Raw genomic sequence first — 5600 nt, 5'->3', positions numbered from 1 at the left:
AATTGGCGGCGCGCAGAAAATTTAAAGGCAAAAATACGCGATAATAAAATCTGTACAGTGAAATGATATCTCCATTTTGTCACTGAAGCTTTGAAATTTAGACACCATTTCCAACAATTCAACGTCAATTTGTTCGAAGAGCGGAAGTTCTTTTTAAGCTTTTTAACGACATTTGGTATTTGATACCCAAACGTTAACCGTAAACGGCAATTTAAAACATTCCTTATACCCTAAAACGAGCAATCTAAATAAACAACAGAAAGGGGAACTTACCTTCTGTAATTAACGCTTCTTCTTTAGCTTTGTGTTGAACTTCCATTTTTAACCATAATCCTTTGCATCAAGCTCAGTGTTGCCCTTAAAATTAAACGTAGGTTTGATTAATATAGTGTAAACTACCCAGTTGTAATGCACGTCCAGGGGTGGGAGAACACTCAGCAGCGCCAGGCACTTTTTTTTGTATCTGAATCATCCAACAAAAATGACGTCACATCCGGTAAAATTGGTGCCCAGCAGCCTGTCTCGGCGAAGTCAAATGATGGCGTCTGGGTCAAGCATGATTTCTTCGGATTTTTGGGCCATTAGTATCAGGAATTGTGAACTGTGGATATGAAAGATGTTGTAGACTGAGATATTGCTTCGACTTTTTGAGCAAGGGTTTTCCAAAGAAGTTATTTTTTTCTATTGTTTTGACGGAAAATACGAGTCATGGCAAAAATTTCACACTCTAAAAACGAGTGGCGTTCAGACTTTTGGCTCTTTTGGTTCATTTTGTTGGATGATTCTGATACGAAAATTTAACGAGCCTTCTCCCCCGCCCCTGTGCACGTCAAAAGAATCAGCTTGGTCGCTTAGGAAAGCTTCTTACACTCAGCCAGCTTTCAATGCAAGTGAAATTTGTGCGTCAGATAAGATAATTTAAAGGCGCCTATAGTAGCTTCATTGAGTTCAAGTTTTATCTTCACTTTAATTGGGACATATTATCCAATAGTGTCACCTAAAATATGCCTCTAAAATAGAGGTGGCTCAGTCAGCTTCCGACGTCAATGGAATTTGCGCGGCGCATTCGTAAAGTAAGATAAACGTTAACATGTTAAGGCGTCTACGGCAGCCCCCTCTAAGTTCATTCAGTTCATCGCCCAGTCAGTAAAATGATGCCCTTATTTAACCCAGATCAGTGCTCTGGTCTTTTCAGGCAATGGTGCTAAATGTTAACTACTCCCTACTAGATATAAGACAACGTATCAAGCACCAACAAGCGACAATCTTACCCTGTTTGGTGACAGGTAACAAATGAAATAATTAATTACTGCTTAAATGGCCCACTCTTGCCAAGCAATTAAAATACTTACAATTTTTGTCAACAATTATTTATCTTGCTCTTTAAATTGTACTTCTGATTAAACTCCTTTCTGTTGCATTCACTGTTTGCTCTAAAATTAAAAGCACGTGCGATTAATATGTTGGACAGGACTTTTTACTGCCATGGAAAGACCACAGTTATATCGCTGTAGTCATTTTCCTTTTATCTTCTAAATGGGCATACCCGTTCTGTATAAGAAAGCTCTGAAACTGCTGAATGGAGATCAAAATCCGAAACCATATTTCGACTGGACCAAACTCCTAACGCTTGGCAGCTCCATACATATTTTTGCTGGAATCTGAGATTGGTTATATCACTAACTGATAACAACAGAAAAGTTTCGATAACGCTGATTGAAATCAAGGCTTCTTAGTCGCTAACATAACCACTACCTTAGAGAATATAAAGTAAGGTATCACTTACTTTGCTTAAAATCTCCATAATTTCATCCTGCATAAACCACCTTCAAAGGTAGGGCCAGTTGACATTGCTGATGCATACCATTTGTGCTGACGAAACAACTTGTGAGTTGCACTGAGAAACAGGGTTGGCAATATGCTGCTAGCTCCATTGAAATCCTAGAACCTCTTGTAAACGTTCATCCTAATAATTGAGAACACAATATAGGTATAAATTAATTGGATTCAGTAAAGACTATCAACGGGGCTTTTTGAGATTTTCTTAGACCTTAGGGGGAAGGGAGTAGGGTGGATTCCTCCCTCTCACCAGCACCCTCCCCCCCCCCCAACTAGATTACAATTATGCAACGAATCTTAGAGGACACAAAATTTTCAAGATTGTTTTGTTTGATGTTCTTAACTGAGAACCAATCACGTCCTTTGATACTATTTCCAAATGTCGGCCATCTTGGAAATCCATTAAAATTGACCAAAAGGTAATTAAGGAATGTTAATGTAGTCTAACAATGAAATAAGTTAAGAACTTTTATTTAAACCGTTCAATAACCTGCTTGTCAAAGAATGGCTTGTAACATCCACGGCAACGTTCAATTTCATATCATACGGCTATTTCCATAAAGGTTGAGGGAAAGCCTACGCGAAAAGACCGCAATTTGATATGGGAAACTCATTAATAACTTTACAAAACTCATCCATAGCTCACCCCTTGCAGAAATAAATCACCAGGGCAAATATTGCTATTTTCTTCCATCCTATCGCTCTGCCAATCGTAAAACTGCAGCCAAACTACGCGATTTACTGTTACCCATACTGCTTTCGGTCTTGTCGCTTAAACTTAGGCTTTGAAATCCGACAACGTTGATTGAATAAGTTGTAAATGAATAGTGACAGCTCATGCCAAAAATATGTTTCGGATAGTTTTTACCTGTATGTAGACGTCCAAAGTCCATAAGGGCAGGTTTGCACTCCTCTCCCCACCTCCCTTCTGCTCCTCCCTCCCCCAACCACCCCCACCCCCACCTAAAAATGAATTGAGCCTCTGGTAAACTTTAATCTAGATCTCCCTAATCACCAGACTTCAGTTGTTCGTCTTGGATAAGTAACTACCCAGGAGCTAGGCGGGAAAAAATAAAGTAAGCACTCTTTGGGCCTCTTCATATGAGCCCGGTAGGCGGGACGAATTTTGTCTTCTGTTCATACGGGAAATTTAATCCCAGTTACCGAGATGAAATGTGTTCAAAAGGCCCGCAAAATACCGGTGGAACCGCGACCTTACAAGATATGCGCAGTTGAAAATGTTTCGCCACGGACAATCCCGGTATCCGGGTTGGAGTGTTCCTATCGGAAAAATTTCCAGCTCGGTTACCGAGATCTCGGTAACCGGGCCAGCCCTTCTTCTCATATGAACACATCAAAATTTTTGTAAAGTAAAGAGTGACGAGGCGAGATCTCGGAAACCGAGACCGGGCTGGCTCCGGATGAAGAGGTCCTTTGAACAACTGGGGCCGGGCCTAATTCTTGTTTATTTGGCAAGATTTTCGTACTTCCCCATACGTTAATTATGACTCAAAAGCTAAGGACAAACGGTTCAGAACTCAGTTGTACGTTTGATCAATTAATTAATGTTGCGACCTGTGTTAAGCAAATGTTGAATAGTTTCAAAAATTTTACATCATGGACAATTAGAACATTGTTTAACAAGTTCAAAATATTCTTTGACCGGAAAAACAAAAACACTAAACAAACAAGCAATCATTTTGTCAAAAAGAAACTAAAATCGCCTGGCTATCACTTTCTTACAAACTTAAACAAAACCGTGACTCATCATCTGCTTTTGATTATTGAAGCAAAGTTAAACAACTTTTATCGAAACAATGACCGGCCACGAAAATTCAACTAATTTCATACTTGAAACTTGACTTTCATTCCAAGATGAGCTAAAACAAAGAGAATAAATCGTAGATAATTTACCTGTCTTAAAATGCCGAACGTTCTTTGAAGTTTCATCTTCGTTAATCCACCATTGGTGAACGTCAAAGCCTTGCTCTCTGCGTCGTTTTATCTTCAGTAAGTTTTGTAGTCTCCCAGCGTTTTCCTGTCGCTTTGAGGTTCATTAGTATAGATAATACTCCATAAAAGCTCAGAAACAAGGATTTAGAAACTGGAAGGTTAACTTTGCGAACGGCGCCATGTGCGTGAAGATGAGACATGAATTAAAGATGAATTTCGCAGTATATTTGCAATTCAAATTGCATGATGAGAAATGCAGATTACAAAGACAAGTAAAAACATATGACGATTGAGTGGAAATAACAAGAAATAATGAAAACTGTAGTTTAGGGACTTAATGAAAAGCACAAAAATGCAAACTTGAAAAGAAACTTAGTTTGCTGTGGAAAATACTTAATTAAAATTACAACCTGCAAGCACTAGTGTGGAGAGAGGTCCCGCTCGCGGGGATAGCGAAAAAATTTAAAATGTTCAAACTGACAAAATGCACGTGCTTTCCGTTCCGTTGCACGTGCACTTATCTTGGTGCACGTTAGAATCGTCCGCTGCAAAACAACAACGAAACACGGTCTAATGACGTAACTTACGAACCCCGTTTAATAACTTGATAAACACATAAGTCGGACATCTGCAGTACGACGGCGCGATTTTCGAGGTTTTCGGGTGGTTGTGGGTTGTTCTAGAGATATTTAGGGTTTTTGGCGGGCGATTTGGAACATTCTAGGTCAGTTACTCGTCCCTTCCGTTCGTTTTTTTTTTTTTGGCATTTTCTCTGTTTCTCTTGTTCAGTTTTGTATATTGTATTACGTTTAGGTTTATTTAGTTGTGCCCTTTTCTCAGGATCATGTACTGCTGCATTAGATGAGGAATACGTTTTCACATATTTTTTGGCCACTTCTAAAGGGTGGTTTTTCGTATCTGGCGTAGCACAATTTCTCAGTTTTAGAAACATTGTTATTCGTTAAGTTGTATACTGTTGTTTTAGTTTGCATCGGCATCCCAATTAAACTTTCACATTGAATCTCTTGTGTTAGTGTAGTCAGAAATTTGAAAATTACGCCAACAAGTTGTAGTAGCCAGCCAATCAGATGTCGATGCAAAGTGCGAAAAGATTCATGGTATAGTTAGGGAAAGCGTAGAATTTTCAAAATGCAGAATTATTTGCACTCTTCGTTCTCAGTCTAGCTGGCATATGTGGCATATTGATGCTAGCAAACCCAATCCTGAATGCAGTTGTAGCTTGAAGAGATATAGATTGGAACCATCAGGGAAATGGATACTAAAAAAACAGAGCAATAAAGTGCTACGTGAAGCCTAATGCTAAAATATGGCAAAAGCTGCATGTTAGAAGTAATGATCATTCGTTCTTTCTGCAAAACCCAAAGTTTTTAGATAATTTGGTTGAGAAGATCGGCTTGAAATTTCTAATGTTCGCCAAGATTCCAGTTGGTGTAGAACTGTTGCACGGTAAATTGGAAATGAATCAAAATATGAACAATTTAATACAAATCGCATAATTTTGAAGATTATGATGGGGTAAAAATATTATTGCTTGGCTTTGTATTAGTATCAATTAGTATTATTAGTGAAAAAAATAAATACATAAAAAAATAAACAAAAATGCATGAGTGCAGTAATATGGCGCGTTTTTAGTGTCAAAATTCAAACTATCAATTCAAACATCCGATCCTTCAATTCAAACATTCCATCCTTCAATTCAAATGTGCAATTGTTCGGTTCAAACTTTCGATCCTTCAATACAAACATTCAATCCTTCAATGCAAATATGGAATGGGTCGATTCAAACA

The 5600-nt window shown here is 38.4% G+C and overlaps 1 long non-coding RNA gene across 2 annotated transcripts; it reads right to left on the bottom strand.

The window, feature by feature from the left end:
* Positions 1-272: 272 nt before the first annotated feature.
* Positions 273-4365, bottom strand: LOC146458298 (uncharacterized). Of its 2 annotated transcripts, XR_014858277.1 has the most exons (4): positions 3754-4365; positions 1787-1966; positions 1353-1433; positions 273-357 (listed from the first exon to the last, which is right to left on the bottom strand). It is a non-coding gene; the product is annotated as an uncharacterized LOC146458298 (long non-coding RNA). The 2 variants fall into 2 exon arrangements; XR_014858278.1 differs by lacking the exon at positions 1353-1433 and having other exon boundaries at positions 3754-4362.
* Between the last annotated feature and the right edge of the window lie 1235 nt (positions 4366-5600).

This window comes from Pavona decussata, unplaced genomic scaffold (genome assembly GCF_977016875.1).
Source record: "Pavona decussata unplaced genomic scaffold, jaPavDecu1.1 SCAFFOLD_233, whole genome shotgun sequence".
Taxonomy (NCBI): domain Eukaryota; kingdom Metazoa; phylum Cnidaria; class Anthozoa; order Scleractinia; family Agariciidae; genus Pavona; species Pavona decussata.
Note: the sequence above shows the minus strand (reverse complement) of the source record. Positions and strands in the feature narration are given on the sequence as shown.